Here is a 24,390-nt window from a genome sequence, read left to right as displayed (position 1 = left end):
ATCAATTGATGAAATTGAATGTAAAAAATTTTTATAATGGAAAAAAATAAAGACAATATAACTAATTAAATTATTTATCTTATTTAATTTATTGATAATGAATAAATTTTTTTTGAATAAAGACATTGTAGACACATAATTCTAAATTAATGAAATGCATATGCATGTATTATTTTTTTTGTAGCTACTAAATTATTATTTCTACTTTATAATGGAGAAAAATAAAGACAATATAACTAATTAAATTATTTATCTTATTTAATTTATTGATAATGAATAAATTTTTTTTGAATAAAGACATTGTAGACACATAATTCTAAATTAATGAAATGCATATGCATGTATTATTTTTTGTTGTAGCTACTAAATTATTATTTTAATTTAATAAGAGTAAAATAGAGTACTAATTATGTTAACTTTGATTGGGATGAGGTTCGAACCTAAGACCTTTCTTATTGAAATCAATGAGTAAGTTAACGGTGAACTAACAGAAATTAACGGAAAAGATAATATTTAACGGAAAAGTTAACGGAAAATCATATTCATTAAGGATAAATTAGTAAATCTTACAGGGCGTTTGGTTGGAGGGGGGGGGGGGGGGGGGGGGGGATTATGTGGGAAACGAATTGTAATTCCATGGGAGTTGAATTACTGGGAATAAAGTGGGAATTTAAATTCCAGAGTGTTTGGTTGATAGGAATAGAATTACTGGGAATTTCAATTCCAATGTTTGGTATACATGGGAATTGAAAGGGAATAAGTAGTATAAAGTAAAAAATGTTCATTATTGTTGTTAGACACTAATTTTAGGTTAAAAAAGGAAGGGATAATTTTGACTCATCACTATCTTTTTTTCCCAGGAATTAAAATACCAGGGGGGGGGGGGGGGGGGGGGGGGGGGGACATGGGATTTTAATTCCATGAAAATGGGGGAATTGCAATTCCATGGAATTGCAATTCCCTCCAACCAAACTACGGAATTTAATGGCCTTTGGAATTAGGTGGAAATTAAGTGGGAAGGGAATTTAAAATCCCTCCAACCAAACGCCCTGTTAAGGAAAAATTAAAATCTGATCAATCTGAGCCATTCATTTGATTAAAAAATTTGACCGCCATTTTTTCTACCCATTATAGGCCTAACTCTCTTGGGCTCTTATTAGTATACTAGTTTTTTACGCGCATTGCGCGATTGGGATAATGCCCAATGTTTTTTTTAAATAAGTACTTTAAAGTATATTAAGGCAGGATTATATTGAAATTGTTCATGCATAGATAATTGAAGGTTGAATTTGCGTATTTAAATAGGTAATTCTTCTCCCAAAGGTTGAGTCCTCAACCCCAAGGGCCCCACACTCCGGCCCGACAGAGCATTGTGGGAAATTGTAAATCACGGTGACTCAATGGTTCAGTAGACAGGGCCAAATGCTGATACACACAAGGAATCTGCCCACTTTGGACATAATTCTCGCACTGTCACCGCCGAGGTTCAAACGTTGGTCTCTTCTCCCAAATACTACCCACTAAACCATTGAGCTAAACCCGTGCTGGTTAAATAGGTAATTCTCAGTTTACAAATGCAAGATAATATAATCAAGATTGATTATAATTGTCAATAAAATAATTGTATAAGTATAGTTGAAACCAAATACGGGACATAAGGGAGAACACATAAAAATTAGGGCATAAAATATTAAATATATACTAATATTGTTTGAGGAGATTCCGACATTAGGATTTGTGGTTAAGTTCTATTAAGACTTTAATATTAGAATTAGATTAATGGTGTAGTTATAATTCTATATTAGACTTTAATATTAGAATTAGACTAACGGAGAATTAACGGAAAAGTTAAATGGATAATCATATAATTAAGGATAAATTAAAAAATCTTAAAAGAAAAAAATTATAACCTGAACAATATGAACCATTCATTTGATTTAATAATTTGGCGGTCATTTTTTCTACCCAATGTTAATAATTAAATAAATTCGCTGGTCAAATCCGCTAGTATAATCCGCTAACTGCTGATTGTCAAACCAGGACATTGCGAGGTAGTTCTCACTTCAATTTGTTGTGTGATTTGAATACTCTCTTTGTCACAAAATCTCTCAAGTAGTTAATATGGTTGGCTTTATTAATTATATTTTTTTAATTTTTTCATGGTATTAATAAAATACTTGGTAAATAAATATATAGCATTATTTTGTATTATAACTTTGATATTTAATTAGAAAAATAGTGCACAAAAAACATAATAGATAATGTAGTGAGTATAATCAATTGATGAAATTGAATGAAAAATTTTTACATTTGAGAAAAATAAAGACAATATAACTAATGAAAATATTTCTTTTAATTAATTTATTGATAATTAATAATTTTTTTTCACTGAATAAAGACATTGTAAGGACAATGTAGCAAATATAATCAATTAATAAATTTGAATATAAAGAATTTTTATATTGAAGAAAAATAAAGACAATATAACTACTAAAATTATTTCTCTTATTTAATTTATTGATAATGAATAATTTTTTGTTTTGAATAAAGGCATTGTGGACACATAATTCTAAATTAAAGAAATGCATATGTATTATTTTTTGTTGTAACTACTAAATTATTATTTATATATAATTTAATAAGAGTAAAATAGAGTACTAATTATGCCAACTTTGATTAGGATGAGGTTCGAACCTAAGACCTTTTTTTTTTATTGAAATCAATGAGTAAGTTAACGGTGAACTAACGGCAATTCTTAAAATTTTAACGGAATTAGTAACGGTGTGTGGGTAGATAGGCCTATAATGGGTAGAAAAAATGGCGGTCACAGATTTTAATCAAATGAATGGCTCAGATTGATTAAAAGATTGATCAGATTTAAATTTTACAATAAAATTTCCTAAAATACCCACACACCGTTACTAATTCCGTTAAAATTTTAAGAATTGCCGTTAGTTCACCGTTAACTTACTCATTGATTTCAATAAAAAAAAAAAGGTCTTAGGTTCGAACCTCATCCTAATCAAAGTTGGCATAATTAGTACTCTATTTTACTCTTATTAAATTATATAAATAATAATTTAGTAGTTACAACAAAAAATAATACATATGCATTTCTTTAATTTAGAATTATGTGTCCACAATGCCTTTATTCAAAATAAAAAATTATTCATTATCAATAAATTAAATAAGAGAAATAATTTTAGTAGTTATATTGTCTTTATTTTTCTTCAATATAAAAATTCTTTATATTCAAATTTATTAATTGATTATATTCGCTACATTATCCTTACAATGTCTTTATTCAGTGAAAAAAAATTATTAATTATCAATAAATTAATTAAAAGAAATATTTTCATTAGTTATATTGTCTTTATTTTTCTCAAATGTAAAAATTTTTACATTCAATTTCATCAATTGATTATATTCACTACATTATCTATTATCTTTTTTGTGCACTATTTTTCTAATTAAATATCAAAGTTATAATATAAAATAATGCTATATATTTATTTACCAAAGTATTTTATTAATACCATGAAAAAATTAAAAAAATATAATTAATAAAGCCAACCATATTAACTACTTGAGAGATTTTGTGACAAAGAGAGTATTCAAATCACACAACAAATTGAAGTGAGAACTACCTCGCAATGTCCTGGTTTGACAATCAGCAGTTGGCGGTTAGCGTTAGCGGATTATACTAACGGATTTGACCAGCGAATTTATTTAATTATTAACATTGGGTAGAAAAAATGACCGCCAAATTATTAAATAAAATGAATGGTTCATATTGTTCAGGGTTTAATTTTTTTCTTTTAAGATTTTCTAATTTATCCTTAATTATATGATTATCCATTTAACTTTTCCGTTAATTCACCGTTAGTCTAATTCTAATATTAAAGTCTAATATAGAATTATAACTACACCATTAATCTAATTCTAATATTAAAGTCTTAATAGAACTTAACCACAAATCCTAATGTCGGAATCTCCTCAAACAATATTAGTATATATTTAATATTTTATGCCCTAATTTTTATTTGTTCTCCCTTATGTCCCATATTTGGTTTCAACCATACCTATACAATTATTTTATTGACAATTATAATCAATCTTGACTATATTATCTTGCATTTGTAAACTTAGAATTACCTATTTAACCCGCACGGGCTTAGCTCAATGGTTTAGTGGGTAGTATTTGGGAGAAGAGACTAAGGTTTAAACCTCGGCAGCGGCAGTGCGGGAATTATGTCCAAAGTGGGCAGATTCCTTGTGCGTATCAGCATTTGGCCCTGTCTGCTGAACCATTGAGTCACCGTGATTTACAACTTTCCACAATGCTCTGTCGGGTCGGAGTGTGGGGAGCCCTTGGGGTTGGGGACTCAACCTTTGGGAGAAGAATTACCTATTTAAATACGCAAATTCAACCTTCAATTATTTATGCATAAACAATTTCAATATAATCCTGCCTTAATATACTTTAAAGTACTTATGAAAAAAAAAACATTGGGCATTATCCCAATCGCGCAATGCGCGTAAAAAACTAGTATATATATAATAGTAGATCATATTCCACTCATGGGCCAATCGTTACATAGAAAATTTCATTTGTTTTTAAACCATGAATTCATGTAATTTTTTTATTTGACTACATTAAAATCTATCTCAAGTTGAATCTTGCAAATTGTACACTTGATATGATATACATTGTATTAATGTTGTGATGTTGAACTTTGGTGCAATTTTATAACATAAATTTTTTTTAACGCTTAAGAAATTATACAATGAAAATAGAAAGTATTATGGGTTGAATTCGACATATTTACTTATTAGAATGTTATAATATTTCCAGACGTTATTATTCAATTTGTATGTATAGCTACTATACAACAATGTAACGATTATATTTTATATTTATTTATTAAAATTATAGATATTGTTTTATATATTCCAAAAAAAAAAGATATTGTTTTATATAAAATTTTCTAACAAAATGAGAAATAAAACTTCAACAACCAATATATACAAAAAAAAAAAAAAAAAAAAAAAAAAGTTTTGGAACTCCCCCCGGCAAAATAAGACTGTTACGTGATTAATTAGGTACATGGAGACATGGAGTAGAGTGGTGCATTATTTATTTTTGATGTCCGAAATTTCGAGTTAATTACTTGCGCGAGAGTGTCGCATATTTTGGGTTGGGAACTTTCTTAAGTCTATATTTATATTTTGTGGGATAAAATTAAGATTTAATTTCATTTTTTGTCTGTTTATTTGTGTCAGTTCATTTTTAGTCATTTTTTTTCAAAACATCTCGTTTGATCCTAGTATTATTGTAGTATGACCATTTTTGGTCTTCCATCAACAAAACCGTTTAAATGTCGTTAAATACAAGGACATTTTGGTGTATTCAGTTTTAAGTATTAAGTCATTTTTTTTTTCAGTCCTAGATTTATATGTGTCATTTCACTTTTAATTCATTTTCTTTCAAAACATCTTCGTTGGTCCTATCATTATTGTGGCATGACCGTTTTTTATCTTCCGTCAACAAATATGTTTAAATGACATTAAAAATGATGTTATTAACCACTCAAAATCCTCTTCTTTTTTTTTTCTTTTTTTTTTCTTCTTGGTAATAAAACTGTTAAAATTAAAATATATAAGGTCTACTGCAAAATTCAAAAAAAGTACAATTGAAAAAAAAAAAAAAAAAAAAAAAACACAAGCCTTCTTCATGGCAAACCTTAAGTATAGTGTATTAGTCTTCTTCATAAAAATCCACAAGAATTGAGGTTCTATTACCAGGAAGAAAAATGAGGATTTAAACATATTCGTTGACAGGGGACCAAAAGTGGTCATACCACAATACTGTTAGGACCAATATGGATGTTTTTAAAAAATGGACTAAAAATAGAATGATGCATATAAATCTAGGATTAAAAAAAAAAAAAAAAAAAAAAAAAGACTTAACACTTAGAATTGAATAGACCAAAATGTCATTGTATTTAAGGTCATTTAAACGGTTTTGTTGATGAATGGTCAAAAATGGTATGTCACAATAATATTAGGACCAAAAATGGACGTTTTGAAAAAAAAAAAAAAAAAAAAAAAGTGAACTAACACTTATAAATAATAAATTTATGACAAAAAAGAAATTAATCCTAAAATTAATATATATATATATATATATATATATATATATATATATATATATATGGTTTTATAAAATTAATATAGTTAAGTCTTCATCAAATGCCATTCGATCGGTTCGTTTATGATTATGGGATTATAGAATTATTTATTGGGTTATCATGTATATTTTTTTATTTTTTATTTTAAAAAAAAATAAAGTTAGAAAGAGCCTAAATCTATGACCTCTAGAGCTAGGCAATAGCCTAGTCAGGTTCCCCTCTTCCCTTAGATTTAAAAAAAAAAAATTAAAAAAAAATCTATAAGTTCAAATTGAACTCTTATTTATGTAATGGGGAGTTGTTCTCGAATGGAACTCAATCAAACTCAGTTGAATTAATCTCATAGACTCATACCATCATATACAAATATCAATGCATAGTATGAAAAAGAATTATTGTAACTTAATTAGCTCATGCACAAGACTTTAAGATGGATTATTAATACAATTCGATCTGTAAGTCTCTCATCCTAGCAGTTCAAAATATTTTACTATATAGGTCCTATTTGATAACATAGTTAATTTTGATTTATTTATCATTATTAGTTGTTTGACATGATTAAACAGCTAATATGAGTGTTTAGTTAATTAACTTTTTGTAACAATTTATTGCTCTAAAATGTTAAAATTCAAAAAATTGCTCAAATCACTTTTTTTTTGAAAAATAAATTATAAATTATACCCTTAAAAGTCATTTTGCATGTAATGAGCTATCAGCTAACAATTAATTTACCAAATATCTTTCGACAACTAGTTAATGCTATTAACTAGTTAAACCCGCTAACTTAATCCGCTAACAACTATCAACTAACAGCTATTTGCCAAGCACTCCCAATATTTTTCAACCCATAAATCTAATTCTAATTAACTTTTTTAATTAGAGAAAACCTTTGTTATTCTCTCTCAATTAATTTTCATCTATATAAAGATTAAACAAAAATTAAATCTAGAGTAAGAGAAACGATTTTTAAAATAAAGAGAGTGGCCAGACCGATCGATCGAGCTGATTAGATATATAAATTGACAAAATTAATAAAATGCCTATAATCAATGGTAAAATTTTCTATGAAAACGTCTCGAATAATCGGGTCAAGTTTTTCATAAGAATTATACTTTTCTCTTATATATTACACTTTTTCTTATAAATAAATTGTGATTTAAGGATTCGATTGAAAGCCTAAAAATGTTTTCCGAAAAATGATTCTAGAAAATGACTCATTTTTCATAAAATATTTTAATTTTTTTGTTGTTTGGCTAAAAGTTAGAAAACTATTCTTTTCTGTTCAGTTACGTTGAAAGTTAAAAATTGTATTTTGTTTTCCTGTATTGTTCATTTTCCTAAAAATGAACATAAAAATATTATAAGGTTATTTGTTATAAAATATTATAAATTTTGATGACAACTAGCTTGAAGAGGAATGAGAGAGACCGAAAAATAAAAAATTAAGAAAATGTTTTACAACTAAAAACTTTAGGAAGACATTTTTTGTCGAATTGAGTTTTTTTTTTTTTTTTTTTTGGCCAGAATGAATATTTTATTTTGACTTTGTTCTCTTTGAATACCCAAACACGGGAAAATTTAAAAAATGACTTCCGAAAGTCATTTTCCAGTTTAATTTCTAAATGGACCCTAAAAGTATTACTTTTTCATCAAAACTATCACATTTTTTCTTATAAGTATTACATGTTCCCTCATAAGAAAAATCAATTAATTTATCCCGATTAGTATTACATTTTTCTACCCCTAAATATTACATTTTTGTTTAAAAATATTACACTTTTTCTCAAAAGTATTACACTTTACGTTATAAATAACAAATAATTTATATATCTTGGTTAATATTATATTTTTCACCACAAATATTACATTTACATCTTGACTCGATCCCTCTCACAGATAATTATCTGTGAGAACGTGTCACAGGTAGGGGTGCTAGCAAACAGAGTTTTCGGTAAACTACTCGTGTTTGTGTTCGGTAAGCATTCATTTATATTCATTTATTAAGATAAACGAACATAAATAAACAAATTTTAGAGCTTGGTTCATAAACGAACAAAGTCTGAATAGTTGTAGGCTCGCTTGCTAAATGCTCGTGAACTAGCTCATTTGGTGTTCGTTTAATAATGTTCACGAACAAGATCGTTTAGTGTTCATTTAATAATGTTTACGAACATGTTAATGAACAAGCAGTTAAGCACATGTGTATATATTTATAGTTGTTGCGTTGTTTGTTTGGTTATTGTTCGTGAGAATAGATTATTTCTTGTTCACGAATGAATTGTGATCATGAACATGTGCATGTGTTTGGTTATTAAGCGTTCATGAACGTGAAACATGTTCACAAGTGTGTTCGCAAATCTTAATGAACAACAAACACTAATGAACCCTTAACGAACGAATACGAACATGATTTTCAAAAACTTTAATAAACGAACACGAACACCTCAAAAATCTTAACAAACGGACACGAACAACCTCAGTTCGTTTATGTTTGGTTAACAGCCCTAGTCATATGAGACTCACCCTTAATCAATTAGTAAGGATATCAATCATTATTCCATGGACCATGGTCAAACAGTCGTATAAATCATAAATAAAAAATACATTTTTAATATATTAAAAGTACATTTTTAACATATTACTTTGTATACTATCACATAATATATATTCAGTATACAAAAAATATACTTTTAACATATTAAAAAATGTACCTTGTTGATGGTTTTTGGGTTTTCGGGCCCAAGGAGGTCCAACACAACCTTAAGCTGGTGGATACACCTTTCACAAAAGGGTTTGAGTCTTAGTATAATATGATGCTTAATAGTACTTGTCTATTCCCTCTCCGGGTTTTTGAATCTGCCTCCTACAAGGGTGGAGGAGCCCTCTTTATAGTGGCTCCTCCTCTACTGACTTAAAGGCTTATTATGGCCGACTTAAAGATTACATTTAATGTGCCGAGCCGTTGGGCGATGTTACGGACTCTGCCAACGGCTCTCTTTGGCTAGTAACTGGCGGACCGAGCCCGGCCTTTAATGCCTCAACGGCTCCTTGTCTTAACTGCGTTGAAGGCTCCCTCAACGGCTCTCTGGACCGAGTCCTCTCCTAGGTCGGGCCTGGGCCGACTCCTCGTCCCCGTTTGGCATTGGGCCGTCCTTCCGGTCTCTGAACTGGGCCTCCCTCTTTGGACCTGGGCCGAGTCCTGGACTCGGCCCATGCATTCTTTCTGGGCCTCTTTTCTTGGGCCGGGGTTCTCACCCCATCAACTAGTCCCTCACTTTTCCATACCCGGTCCACCAACCTGGGTTTGGAAAAGTAGTAACCATCTCCTGCTCACCGAATCCGTGCCTTGAATGACTCAGGATTGGCCCAGATTATTCGCTATCTCCCGGATCTCGCGGGACCGTTCTGATCTCCTCGGCCTGGCCTGACACCTATAAATGACCTTGGCCGTTCTTTTCTTAACTTACTAATTCCTCATGGGTCGCTCACCACTGAAAGGGAAGCAGATTGATTTTGGGTCGCCCCGGCGCCCTTTGCCTTTGAAACGGACTCGGCCTGAGAGGGAGCCTAAAAGGAAGGCTCCCCGTCCGACTCTACAGAGATCACCTGCTGGCACTGCCTCTATGGCTCTTCATCCGCCGACTCCTGCTCGTCGTGAAGTCGCTCCGACTTCTCGCCCTTCTCCTCCTCCGGGGTCTGCTCGAGTAACTTCCCAGGCGGGACCGTTGTTGACGTGCCTGTCCCAGAGCAACTGACCTTTCGTATGACCTTTTCTATTCCTCTGGATGACTTGGACGGTCCGGTTACCGGGCTAATGAACGAGGAAGACTTCGCTCGTTATCGAGAGATGCACCCGGACGATGAAGAGCTGGTTGTGCCGCCACTCATGCCGGCGTTTCTGGGACTCGCTTTGCCCACCCTCTCCTGGGCCATCGGAAGGGTTCTTTGGAAGCGGCTCCTCCTCGTCGAGTGAGTGATCTTTGTGAACTGGGGTCGGCCGGATTCTCTAGAGGGGTAGTTCTGTTAGGAGCACTCGCTTACTCTGTAATAAGCTCCTTGTAACCTGCACCTTCTTTATTTTATAATAAAATATTTTCGGCCTTCAGTTTTCATCTTTTTCAGTATATTTAGTGCACTCGTCCGTCTCAATTGTCGAGGAGTCGGCTGCGATGTCGAGTCCTCCTTCCGCTTGACAGCTGTAAATCTCGCTTCCCAGGGCGAGCCAGGCTTTTTCCAGTTTAGCGTGCGAATCTCACCCTTCCCGAGCTAATTGGATGGGATTAATCTCTGACAGAGATTCACGCTGCCCATCCAATCCGGCTCAGTTATGTCAGTTACGATTCCCTCCGTGATTTGCGCCTCGGTCGTTGCTCTCTCGAGGCTCTATATAAGGGCTTTTGGTAGCTCTGTGCTTTCTCACCATTTTACACCTCAAAAACCTCAAGTTTTGAGTTTCAGGGACGGTGATCGTCGTTGGTCCATCCGTAATAAGGAGCATGCTCGGCAGGAGGAGCTCCGGCGGAAGAGGGCGGCTAGCGGAGGGTACCTGGTGGGCGACTCCGCTTCTGATCCCATCGTGGTGCCTCCTGACATGCTTGATCCGATGGTCGTGGAACCGGAGGAGGACGAGATGGTGCCCATGGTAGAAGATCCAGAGCCAGAGGGGGACCTAGACTGGGAGGCTCCTCCGCTTTTTGGCGTGGCCATGTCGCCGAGTGCTCTGGAGAGGCCCCTGCAGATGGTCGTAGATGGGAAGCCTGCTGTGTATCTGGATGAACTACCCGAGCCCGAGCCTGAGCCGAGTCCGTTGCCTTTCCGCCCTCACTACTATTTGGAGGGTCCGGAGCCGGTGCGTCACGCGGAGGAGGAGGAAGTTAAGCCCTAGGCCTGTCTTTTCTGTGTAATGCCTATAGCCGAGTCCTCGGCCGTGTACCCCTGTCTTTATGGAATAAAATCTCGTTTTCACTTTTCGGTCCCCGGTTTTTGCGTGTTCCTTTGGCCGGCTCTTGGTCGTTATGACCGACTTGTAAACTCTGTCCGACTAAGTCCCGTGGGTGGGGGACTCGGCAAATTTTGTCGGCCGATCTTGCAACCTGAAGCTCGTCCGGGCCTCTTTATTTGGCCGGACCCGGCCGGGTCACTTCTAGAAACTTCCAGCGAGATCTGGATGGGCCCCCATAGTCTTTGCCTTGATGGGCCTTTGGTCTGGCAGGCCGGGTCATCGTCACTCAGCCTTGGCCTAGGGTAGACGTGCCGCTTGCAGGCTAGCCCTAGGCCTGAACCGTCGTTCCGCCCATCGAGGCATTAAATGCGGCGTCCCTTCGACGTCTTGTTGCCTCCGATTCCTCCACTACGGAGGCGCCGCGTGGCAGCCTCTTGGACTTCCTTCTCCCTTTAAAAGGCCTTTTCCTTCCATTCTTCTTCTTCAATTCTCCCACCAAGCTTCTGCTCTTTCATCGTCTTCTCAGCCTCAACTCCAATCTGTAAGTAATGCCTTCCTCTTCTCATTCTTCTTCTTCCTCCCGTCGGCCGTCTTTTGACAATCCGGCGGGGACCTCTCCATCATCCTCTTCTTCTTCTTCCGTCGTCCGCCGCCTGGAAATGCCGGCGGACTTCCAGGCGGTGTCTTCTTCTTCCCTCTTAGCCCCTTCTTCTTCTGGGGCGGCCACTCCGATGAGCCCAGCCCCGTTAACTACGGTGGCGGCTTTGCCGGGCGGCGTTGTACGGCCGCGAGGCAAGTTTGACTCGGTTGTCCGGCCGTCCGGTCTTCCATCGTCGGCCACAGCGGCGGACCTGGATATGGCCCGCTTTCTGCTTGGCCCTTCGGCCATGGTCGTCGCGGCGGAGGGCCGACCTATCCACGACCCGCCGGAGGGTTTTGTGGGTATCCATTTGCACTCGGTTGCATTCGGCTTCCGAGTGCCCCCACACCCATTTCTTTCGCTTCTCTTTCGGCATTATAACTTGGTCCCGGGCCAGTTAGTGCCTAACTCTCACCGACTCCTGACCAGCTTTATCAATCTCTGCCATTGGTGGAAGTGCGAGCCAGATTTGGACCTATTCCGGTACCTCTTTACCGTGAACAAGGTCGGCTCTCACTCGCCCGGCTTTATCCAAGTCGCCGCCCGTCCGGGGCGACAACTTTTCGAGGGGTTGTCCGACTCGATAAAAGAGTGGAAGCCCCTTTATTTCTTCGTCCGACCTCGCTCCTCTTCCTTCACCTTTCCGACCCTTTGGCCGGCGACTCTCTTCAAGCCCTGCTCTCGGCGCGCCGTCTTTACGGAGGATGCTGTCATGGGCGGCGACTTCTTGAAGGGCTTCGGGCCGTACTCCGTTAAGTACTGGTCTCGAGTCCGGGCCATGGCCAAGCATGGCCTTCTGCCGGAGGGCGCCGCCACCATAGGTAGCGTCTCTTTCCTCTTCTTTCTCGTCTTGCTTTTTGTTTTCTACGGGAGCACTCACAAGTGAGTGTATTTCTTTTACAGGTCCATACGACTCCGATACCTCCAGCTCCGGCGAAGCAATCGCACCGACTCCTGAGATGGCAAATAGAGCGGAAAAGATGAGGCGTCGCCTGACGCAACGCTCTACGGGTACGGCCGCTGCGTCCTCATCTCAGCTATCGACGGCGGTCCGACCGACTCCTGCATCTTCCCACAACGTGGTCGACCTCACACCTTCGCCCGTGGTATCGCCCAGTCGGCAGCCGCCTCCTCCCTCTACTGAGAGTCCGAGTTCTAAGCGGCCTGCTGAGCCTACGGAGGGGCCGGCTCCAAAGAGGATCAGGCTGTGCCACGAGGTGGACGAGGACGCCCAAATCTGGATGGGCAACACCTCCGTTCGCAAGTGGTGCAAGGATGTCCTTTTGCCAAAGGATGTGGAGTCGACCCGTGCTCTTGGCGACGGGTTCATCATCGAGGCTTTGCTCCGGCAGTCGTATCGCGTAAGTATTACTCATTCGGCCTTTCCCTCTGTTTACTCTTTTTTTTTTTTTCTTTTCTGTTCGACTGACGGCTGGGTGTGCAGGACCTCGCCCTCCAGATGGAACTGGGCAATCGGTTCCAGGGCTTTAGGAACGATATGCGGGCCATGACCGCCAAGCAGCGCCAGACAGAGGAAGCTCTTCTGGAAGAGCAGGAGAAGCAACTCAAGATGGTGGAGGTGCACAACGCCGAGCTGCTGAGGGTCACCCGTCAATGGGAGGAGGAGAAGGGCAAAGTGGCCACGATCGCCGCGACTTCCGTCGCAGATTATAAGAAGTCGGCGGCCTTCGAGGCGGATGTGCAGGCGGCGGTGGCAGCTCGAAGGAGAGAGGTGGCCAAGGAGTGGCTGGCGACCCCGGAGGGCGATGATTTCCTCCTCGACCTGGGCGAGCGAGATTACCGCCTCGGCTTCCGCGAGGCGCAGATGGAGATTCACGCCACCTTGTTGGCCCGCGACCCTTCGTTCACTCCCGAGAGCTGGGGCCTCAAGCCGGTGCTGGACGCTGATGGGCCGACTGCGCCTACTGACCCGGCGACTCTTCCTGCGGCGACGCCCCCCGAGCTTGCCGAGTCCCTTCCTCAGGCGGAGGACCCTTCCTCTGCTCCCCTTGCTGGACCATCAGCGGGGGCGCAAGTTGAAGGGGTCGCCGTCGATACCCCCTCCACTGTAGTCTAGGGTCTTTTTAGAATAGACCCTCTTTTTGTAAGGGCTGGCCTCCTTATCGGCCGTATTTTAATAAAGAAACAGTTTTTTTCATCTCTTTTCACGGAATTTGTCCTTGGGCTCTTTTAATATTGGCATTCTTCTAAGGCTTTGAACTTTGCTTTTTTCCTCGCCGAGCTCCTCAGTCAGGGCGACTCTTTCATGCTTCCTCCGAGAAACGACTAAGGGCCTGGGCTCTTGTCTCCTAGCTCTTTCTCGCCGAGTCCCTCAGTCGAGGCGACTCCTTTCAGCTTTTTCTCTTGGAAGCGACTAAGGGTCTGGCCCCTTGCTTCCTATCTTTCTCTCGCCGAGTCCCTCAGTCGAGGCGACTCCTTTAGGCTTTTCCTGTTCTCAGAAACGGTTTAGGGTCAGTGCCCCGTTGTTTCTATATATATTTGCCGAGTCTCTCAGTCGAGGCGACTCCTTTTGGCTTTTCCACGGAAACGTCTGAGGGTTTGGGCCCTTGTTTCCTATCTTTCTCTCGCCGAGTCCCTCAGTCGAGGCGACTCCTTTAGGCTTTTTCTGTTCTCAGAAACGGTTTAGGGTCAGTGCCCCGTTGTTTCTATATATATACTTGCCGAGTCTCTTAGTGGAGGCGACTCCTTTTGGCTTTTTCACGGAAACGTCTAAGGTTTTGGGCCCTTGTTTCCTATCTTTCTCTCGCCGAGTCCCTCAGTCGAGGCGACTCCTTTAGGCTTTTTCTGTTCTCAGAAACGGTTTAGGGTCAGTGCCCCGTTGTTTCTATATATACTCGCCGAGTCCCTCAGTCGAGGCGACTCCTTTTGGCTTTTTCACGGAAACGTCTAAGGATCTGGGCCCTTGTTTCCTATCTTTCTCTCGCCGAGTCCCTCAGTCGAGGCGACTCCTTTAGGCTTTTTCTGTTCTCAGAAACGGTTTAGGGTCAGTGCCCCGTTGTTTCTATATATACTTGCCGAGTCTCTCAGTCGAGGCGACTCCTTTTTGGCTTTTTCACGGAAACGTCTAAGGATCTGGGCCCTTGTTTCCTATCTTTCTCTCGCCGAGTCCCTCAGTCGAGGCGACTCCTTTAGGCTTTTTCTGTTCTCAGAAACGGTTTAGGGTCAGTGCCCCGTTGTTTCTATATATACTTGCCGAGTCCCTGGGGACGATTGGCTGCAACCCACGCACTTTTATTCGGATTTCTTGGAATCCTCGATCTCATACATGACTTGTCATTGGCTACTGATAAAATCTTTTCAGATGCGTAGCATTCCATATTCGATCTATAAGCTTGCCTTCCATGGTCTCTAACTTGTAAGTTCCGGCCTGAACTACGGTCGCGATGCGGTACGGTCCTTCCCACTTGACCGCGAGCTTGCCTCCTTCGGTGGGCTGGCTGGCTTGTCGGTCCCGCAGCACTAGGTCGCCAACCTGGAAGGTTCGCGGGCGAGTTCTGCGGTCGCGGTATCTTTTTACTGCCTGCTGGTACTCAGCCATTCGCGCACTCGCGGCTTCCCTTCTTTCTTCTAGAAAATTTTTCTCAATCTGCAGGCTCTCCTCATTTGTTGCGTCCGAGTAGGTGCGAACCCGGTGGGTGGGTTCGACCACTTCGACGGGAACCTTGGCCTCAAAGCCGTATGCGAGCGAGAACGGACTCTCTCCCGTCGCTCGCCGCTGGGTAGTGCGATAGGCCCAAAGGACTCGATCAAGCTCGTCCGCCCAGTTTCCTCGGACGTCTTCGAGTTTCTTCCGGATCCCATCGACCAGGGTTCGGTTCACATTCTCCACCTGTCCATTTGCCTGGGGGTAGGCCACCGATACCTTGGTATGCTTGATACCGTGTCGGCGGCAGAATTCGGCGAACGCCTGGCAATCAAACTGTCGCCCGTTATCGCTGACGATGTGCTCGGGCAAACCATAGCGACAGATCACCTTTTTCCACAGAAAACGTCGACACTGGTACTCGGTGATGGTAGCCAGGGGTTCCGCCTCGACCCACTTGGTGAAGTAATCGATGGCCACGACGCAAAACTTCAATCCTCCCGGGGCGACGGGTAATGGTCCCAACAGGTCTATTCCCCATTTGGCGAAGGGAATGGCAGTGGTGACCGGTGTATAGAAGGTGGCTGGCCGAGTGTCTTTCCTTGCGAATGCCTGACAAACGCCACATTTGGACATCCGTTCAACACAATCTCGCATCATGGTCGGCCAATAATACCCTTGAACGACCAATTTTCGGGCGAGCGTGTGAGCACCCTGGTGCGCAGCGCAAATGCCTCTGTGGGCTTCATCCATTACCTTCTCGGCCTCGGGCTTAAGTAGGCATTTCAACAAGGGTCCTCCGAACGACTGTTTATATAGGTCTCCGTCTACAATCCGAAAAGAGGGAGCTTTCCGCCGAACCCTTGCGGCGACTGATGGGTCAGCTGGCAACTCGCCTGTTTCCTTGAATCGCCGGATGTCATCTATCCAAAACATCTCCGGGTTTTTCTCTCGATCCCACCCTTCGATGCTTACTTGCTGGACATCTAGCGGCGCCTCTTCGACACTCGGTCGACTTAGCTCCTCCTTCTGGCAAATCTTTATTAAGCGGTCCGGCACCCCTTCCAGGGCGATTTTAGACAAGATGTCGGCCTCTACGTTGTCCGCCCGGGATATGTATTCTATTTCATAAGCTTCGAACCCCTTCAACATCTTGGTGGCACATTCTTTGTACAACGCCATCCTCGCGTTCTTAGCTTCGCACGTACCCGAGATCTGCCCGACCACTAGTCGGGAGTCGGTTTTGACTCGTAGCCGTTCGATTCCTAGACCCTTGGCGAGTCGGAGGCCGCTCAATACTGCTTCGTACTCGGCCTCGTTATTTGATACAGAGAACAGGTATCTTAGGGCGTAATACAGCCGAAATCCCTCCGGGGTGATGAGCACAACGCCGCCTGCGCAGTGCTGTCGACTTGATGCTCCGTCCGCGTGCATCTCCCACCACTCGCCCGGGGTGCTTTCCGAGGCACTTTCCTTCTCCTCCTCGCTCGCCGTACACTCGACCAGGAAGTCGGCCAAAGCTTGGCCTTTGATGGAGGGCCTGGGTTGGTACTCGATCCCGTATTGAGTCAGCTCGACGGCCCACTTCACTAGCCGGCCGGAAGACAAGGGGTTCCGTAGTACATTCCCGAGTGGTTGATCCGTCAGGACCCGGACGGTATGAGCTTGGAAATAAGGCGCCAACTTGCGAACGGTGACCACCAAGGCATACACGATCTTTTCCAGGGCAGTGTACCGTGTCTCGGCAGCTTTCAGTGAGCGGCTTACATAGTAAACCGGGTGCTGGACTCGGTCCTCCTCTCGAACCAGCACCGAACTTACCGCTTTGGCCGAGGCGGCGAGGTACAACAGTAAGGGCTCGCCCTCCTGGGGGGTAGACAGTACTGAGGGAGTCGACAGATATCGTTTTAATTCCTCGAACGATTGTTGGCATTCGGCAGTCCAAGCGAATCCCTCTTTCTTCTTCATGGCTTCGAAGAAAGGCACAGTCTTATCCGCCGATTTGCTCAGAAAACGGCTGAGAGCGGCCAGTCGTCCGGTCAAGCGTTGTAGGTCCTTGATAGTAGTAGGAGGCTGCATGTCGAGGATGGCTCGTACTTTCTCTGGGTTAGGCTCAATGCCTCGTTTGGTGACCATGTAGCCCAAGAACTTACCGCCCTGGATGGCGAACGCACACTTCTTGGGGTTCAGTCGGAGGTTATACTTTATCATTACTTTAAAGCAGTCGGCTAAATCCTCCGCGTGCTTGTCCTCCTCTCGACTCTTGACGAGCATGTCGTCGACGTACGCGGCCATCGACTTTCCTAGCAGGTGGTGGAATAACCGGGCGACCATTCGGGTGTACGTAGCCCTGGCATTTTTGAGTCCGAATGGCATGACTTGATAGCAATACACTCCGTCCGGAGTTAGGAAGGCGGTCTTCTCCTCGTCTGCCGGGTGCATGAATATTTGATGGTACCCTCTGAAGGCATCCATAAAACTGAGCAACGCCGACCCGGCCGTCTCGTCGACTAGCTGGTCGATTCGGGGCAGAGGAAACGGATCCTTTGGGCATGCTTTGTTAAGATCTGTGTAGTCTACACACATTCGCCACGTCGGGGGCTTGGGCACAAGGACCACGTTAGCCAACCATTCCGGGTACTTGACCTCACGGACGTGTCCGGCTGCTAACAGCGTGCTGACTTCTTTCTTCACAAACTCCCTCTGATCGTTGGCCAAGTATCGTTTCTTTTGCACGACCGGCCGGTGCTCCGGGTCTACGGCGAGTCGATGCGATATGACCGAGCGATCTACGCCGGGCATATCTTCTGGGCCCCAGGCGAAGACCAGCCGGTGCTCTTGGAGTACTCTCGTGATTTCCCCCTTTAACTTCTCCGAAAGGCCGACTCCGATTCTCACTCGCCTGCTTGGCTGCGCTGGGTCCACTTCAACTTCCTCTAGCTCGACGGCCGGCTCCGGGCGTGGTATCACTGTTTTCTTAGGGGGCCTCTCGGTGATCTCATGGACCTGCATCCCACGCTTGCCCATACCTCTACATGCCTGCAGATAGCAGTCGCGGGCGACCTTGCGGTCACAACGCACCGTTCCTATTCCGTTCGGCGTGCGGAATTTCAGGCACAAATGTTCGATTGAGATCAGAGCCCCGAGGTCTTCCAAACCCGGGCGGCCGAGTATGTCGTTGTGTGAGCAGGCTAGATCGACCACGATGAACTTCATGCTCAACTGCTGCGCGTTCGGATAGCTGCCGATTTCCACAGGAAGAGTGATGGACCCTTCCGCCTCCACCGAGTCCCCGGTGAAACCGGCGAGAGGGGTGTTCACGGGCCTGAGCTGTTCTCGGGTCAGCCCCATCTTGGTAAAGGTCTCCAGGTACAGTACGTTGACGCTGCTCCCGGTGTCGACCAGGATTCGGCGAACGACCACACCGTTGATGTCCATGGCGATGACCAACGTGTCTCGATGCGGAGTTTCCCCAGCTGGCAGGTCTTTATCGGTGAACACGATGGGCTCCCGACATGTCTTTTTGGAGCTCTCTTCTCGACCATAGACTGTTCCGACATATAGCTGCCGAGCCCAGGCTTTTCGGGTGTTCGCGGAATCGCCGCCTTCTGGCCCACCGACTATCATGTTAATGACCGGCTTCTGGCGCCATTGGGCTTCGTCCTCTTCGGAAGCCGGCTGCTTGCCTCGGCTGTTTTGCTGAGTCGGCGACGGGTCCCTCACCTCCTCGACCGGTCGACCTTCGCTTCCATTGGTTAGGGGGCGGTGTCCCTTGCTGGATGATCCCCTCCATAATCTTCTTTAGATAGTAGCATTCTTCTGTGCTGTGAGTATAAGATTTGTGATAGCGACAATATTTAGAAGTCTTACCCGTATCCTCGTCCGCTGCTCGGTCGTCCATCGGCGGAGGCGGAGGCGGGGCGACCGCCTGTACTTCGCGGACTGGTCGCTCTGGAACCGGTCGATAGGTGTGAGCGATGGGTCGGTCATACGGTCGCCTGACCTCGGGTCGCCTTACGGCATCCGAACGCCTTTCTCTCGTTTCCACCCGCGTCCTTTTTCCGCTGGCGGACCCACCGACCTCGCGCTGCCGTTTATTCTTCATGGCCTGCTCTGTGTTGGCCCTCTTATTGGCCATCTGGACAGCCTCCGCGTATGTCGCCGGGCGGTTGTCCCTTAGATCTCGATACAGCTGTCCGGATCGCAAAGATTCAATGAAGAAGGTGAGCGCTGTTTGGTCCTCCACCTCTTCTATCGACTGGATCTCCTTCTGCCAGCGAGCAAGATAGGCTTTCAAGGACTCGCCTTCATCCTGACGGATGTCGCCTAAGTGCGTCAGGTCCTTCTGTGGCTTGATGTTAGCGGCGTAGTGGCTCATGAAGCGGTCTGCCAGTTCTTCAAAGCTGTGGATCGACCCTGGGGGCTGACTTACAAGCCATCTTTGGGCGGGCCCCTTCAGCGTAGGCAAGAAGGCACGGCACATGACCGGATCCCGCACTCCTAGGACTTGCATCTTAGCTTGGTAACTCAATAGATGTTCTCGCGGGTCGCCTGATCCGTCGAATGTGGCTTGCTCCGGGAACTTAAAGTCGTTCGGTATCTTAAAGGCCATAACCTCGTCTGAGAAGGGTAAGGCGGTCAGCAACGTACGTCCTGGAGATTTGGTTTTTCCTTCCATCCGCTCTTTCAGGCTTCGTACCTCCTGTACTAGGTTAGCCACTTCGATCCTCTCCCGGGTGCGATTTCCCGTGGATTCCGTGCTTTCACCGACCTCAGATTCAGCCGGTGGACGGGGTTGCGGGGAGGTTGCTCCACACGACGAGTCTCAGTCCTGGCTCTTTTGGTTCGGCTCTTCTCTCGTGCAGCTTGTCGGTCGCGGGCGACTAATGGGGCACGACTGGGCTCCTTTCGGCCTAATCGCTCCCTCGCCGACCGACGTCCGACGCTGGGACCCAGCCAGGAATGAACGGATTGCACCGGTTGGCTTTCTGCCCGTCGGCTCAATTGCCGATTGTCTGGCCTCTGAGGCGGTTGCAACTCGTGTTGCAACTGGCGAGTGATGGACTGTTCTCTCACTCCTAGGCTCGCTTCCGCGCAGGCGCGTCCGATTGCACGCAACTGCTCCGGGGTGAGCTGCACTTGAGGTAATTGCGGGCTTCTCAGCGGCGTCGGCGGCGGTGTCGTCTCGTTTTCATGGCTTCGGGCATTTCTTCTATTCAGCTGGTTTCTCAAGTCGGCCTCTCGTCCGTTGTCTTGACGGCTCGACTGTTCCCCGCTTGCCAGCCATGTCTGGAGTTGGCCTGATTCAACTATTGTTTCTCGGACTCGCCTCACCCAAGAGGACACGTGACTCTTCGTTTCAATCCCCACAGACGGCGCCAGTGATGGTTTTTGGGTTTTCGGGCCCAAGGAGGTCCAACACAACCTTAAGCTGGTGGATACACCTTTCACCAAAAGGGTTTGAGTCTTAGTAAAATATGATGCTTAATAGTACTTGTCTATTCCCTCTCCGGGTTTTTGAATCTGCCTCCTACAAGGGTGAGGAGCCCTCTTTATAGTGGCCTCCTCCTCTACTGACTTAAAGGCTTATTATGGCCGACTTAAAGATTACATTTAATGTGCCGAGCCGTTGGGCGATGTTACGGACTCTGCCAACGGCTCTCTTTGGCTAGTAACTGGCGGACCGAGCCCGGCCTTTAATGCCTCAACGGCTCCTTGTCTTAACTGCGTTGAAGGCTCCCTCAACGGCTCTCTGGACCGAGTCCTCTCCTAGGTCGGGCCTGGGCCGACTCCTCGTCCCCGTTTGGCATTGGGCCGTCCTTCCGGTCTCTGAACTGGGCCTCCCTCTTTGGACCTGGGCCGAGTCCTGGACTCGGCCCATGCATTCTTTCTGGGCCTCTTTTCTTGGGCCGGGGTTCTCACCCCATCACTTGTATTCATGGTTCGCGTAAGGAATCATGTGGTATGTTTGGAATACATGTTAATATTCCATCTCCATTATATTTTATTGCCATCATTATATTACATGTTTTACATGTCATTTATAAAAAGTGATTGTTAATTAAAATACTTAAACCATTCGCGTAAATTGAAAATCGTATTCTAAAAAAATCATTATAATTACATTACATGTTCATCATATATATAAAATTGAAAAAATACAGAGAAATAACCATTTATCTTCTTATTAATATTATTATCCACCTTCAATTCCAAACCAGCCTTCCATTCCCTGTGAAAGCTTCACCTCCATCTCCAAAGTAGAAGAACAAATTAAAGTCTATTAGCTAGGGTATTACAGGCTTGTTGAGGTACCTATCAAGGCAATCGAGCCCAAGGATTAAACCTGGAAAGCTTCCCATCAGCTTCACGCAGCCGCCACCCACACGGCGCTGTTGCACTTAAACCCCGACCCCAACGCCAGTTGCCATACCCGATTTCCAGGTTTCACCTTCTCCTTCGCCTCCAAATACGCCAGCTCGTACATATGCTGCCTGCTACAAGTGTTCCCGAAGCGATGCAACGTCGCCCGGGACGCCTCCATGTTCTGCTCGCTGAGCCTCAGGTTCCTCTTCAGCTCGTCAGCAACATCTTGCTCGCCGCGTTTATGCCAGAAGTGCTCGAAAGCGATGGTGTAGTCCGCGATGTATGGCTTGGTTTTAGCTCCGAATAGCTTTCTCCGGATTAGGGTTTGGAAGAAGTATAACTGCTCCGTTAAAGGGAGGACTAGTGGCCCCTAGTGTTGTGATGTTGCCTTGAGAGCTTCTCCTCCTACTTCTACCAAATCTTTGCTGATTTTCAATCCCTTTATGCGTTCAACATCTTCTTCTTGGTAGATAGACCTGCACAATAATATATGCATGCATATATAATTTGACTACTCATCAGAATGTGCAGTTTTAACTATTAGTACTGTGGGGCGATAGCCGGTACATGAAGGTTATGTTCAACAATTGATGGTAGAGTAACTATATAAAAAAAATAAAATTTTGCTTCCACTATGAGCTATAACTTTTGATGGACTGGTAATTGCAAAAAAAGAATTAAGACTAGCAGACATGGACAAGGGTGTTGGAGGTACCTCTTTTTTTTTTTTTGGAATAAGGGTCAAATAAGCCACTGAACTGCACACAATAATGCAATTAGGCCACTGAACCTAAAAAATCTACAATTGGGTCCCTAAACTAATCAATTTCATTCAATTTGTCCATTTTCTCAGGTTTCTCAAGTTGCTAATAGGTTACCCCTCCACCTAGGATGCATATGTGGCATTTTAAAAAAAAATTATTTTTAAATTCTATTTTTTGAACACCTTAAATTAGTTTTTTTAATGTTTAATAAATAAAAACTAAAATAATTTGTTTTTTTTTTTGAAAATAAAATCCAAGCCTTGTACGACTTAACAAATTATTTTATTTTCAAAAAAAAAAAATTTTATTTATTAAACATTAAAAAAACTGATTTAAAAATAAATTTTAGTTTTTATTTATTAAATATTAAAAAAACTAATTTAAAAATAATTTTTTTTTAAAAAAAATGACACATATATACATCCTAGGTGGAGGGTAACTTGTTAGTAACTTGAGAAACTTGAAAAATGCACAAATTGAATGAAATTGGTTAGTTTAGGGACTCAATTATAAATTTTTTAAGTTCAGTGGTCTAATTGCATTCTCGTGTACAGTTCAGTGGTCTATTTGACCCTTATTCTCTTTTTTTTTGAAAATGTATTGGTCAATACTCTCAACCCGCACCTGCTAGAGTGCTAGTGTTAAATGCATAGTTTTTTCTTTTCAATTACCAGTATGTTAAAATTATAGCTTGTGCAAAAACATGTTAAGCTAGGAGGTGTGGGCTGGCGCTGGCAGATACTTTCATTTAGTTAAGATAAAAGATATTATTAGTCACGAAGTCGCTCTCTCATATAGGAGGTTATGAATTCGAGCCTCAATAGAACAATTTTAACAATATATTATGTAATTATGAACAAATACTGCATTGTAGCAGAATCAATAGTATTAAAAAAAAATGACATTATTATATTCATAGATTTGTGAATTTAGGGTGGTAGCTATAGGTGAAGAAACAAACCTAAAAGCACGGTCTTTTGCGCCTTGATGAGTACGGACAATATGTTGAAGGCGGTACTTTGCGTGGCGGTAGTCGCGGCGGCGGTTAGAGAGAGGACGGCGGAGCAGCCGGTACGGAAGAAGCAATTAGGGATGAGCATGGAGCGGTGGTTGCCGGAGTACCAAGTGGCGCTCACTATTTCGTACTGACCACCAAAGCGTAGCGGTTGGGGTTTGCTCGGAGGATGTCACGTGCCAAGTCCAAGGCGATGATCCCGGCGCTACAACCCATCCCGCCCAGATTCGTACTTACAATGTTCCTCTTCATCTTGTAGTGGTTTATGATCATCGCCGACAGCGACGGCGTCGGTTAAACGTGTTGCAATTCACGACCAAGATTCCGATGTCTCTCGCCCTTATTCTTGTCTTCTCCAACACTTTGTCGATTGCCTCGAAAATGAGCTGCGACGCCTCGCCTCGAATGTTGTTCAGCTTCTTAATCTTTTCTGGGCATCCAATGGACTTGGGGATATACGTCTCGTCTCCAATTCCTGAAGATTCCAGCATTCTCTTTAGATATTCTAAGTTTTTTTCGTCAAATGTTCCTGATTTTCGGGCAATGTCTATGAATTGATCCTTTGTCACCTGCCACACAATATAATGTAAAAGAAACCATATATAAATAAACTATAAGCGTTGAGAAAATATTACTTTTGGTCCCCTAACATATTACATATGAATCACATTTGGTTCTTGGCTATTAAAATTTTCTAATTACATGCATGACTATGTAATTTGTATTACATTTGATCTTGTTGTCTAATTTTCAGGTCAACTATTGTCGGGAGTGCTCCTTCCGGAAAGAGCACTGCATTTGCTTCTTCCGGAAGGATCATTTGTGGAAGAGCATTATTGCATTTGCTTATTTCAGAAGGAGCACTTTC

At 43.0% G+C, this 24,390-nt stretch overlaps 1 pseudogene; it reads right to left on the bottom strand.

Moving 5' to 3' along the window:
• Positions 1-20,955: 20,955 nt before the first annotated feature.
• Positions 20,956-24,091, bottom strand: LOC109147620 (annotated as a pseudogene).
• Positions 24,092-24,390: the final 299 nt, after the last annotated feature.

Source organism: Ipomoea nil, unplaced genomic scaffold (genome assembly GCF_001879475.1).
Source record: "Ipomoea nil cultivar Tokyo-kokei standard unplaced genomic scaffold, Asagao_1.1 scaffold2025, whole genome shotgun sequence".
NCBI classification, from domain to species: Eukaryota; Viridiplantae; Streptophyta; class Magnoliopsida; order Solanales; family Convolvulaceae; genus Ipomoea; species Ipomoea nil.
This window is presented reverse-complemented; position numbering and strand designations above follow the sequence as displayed.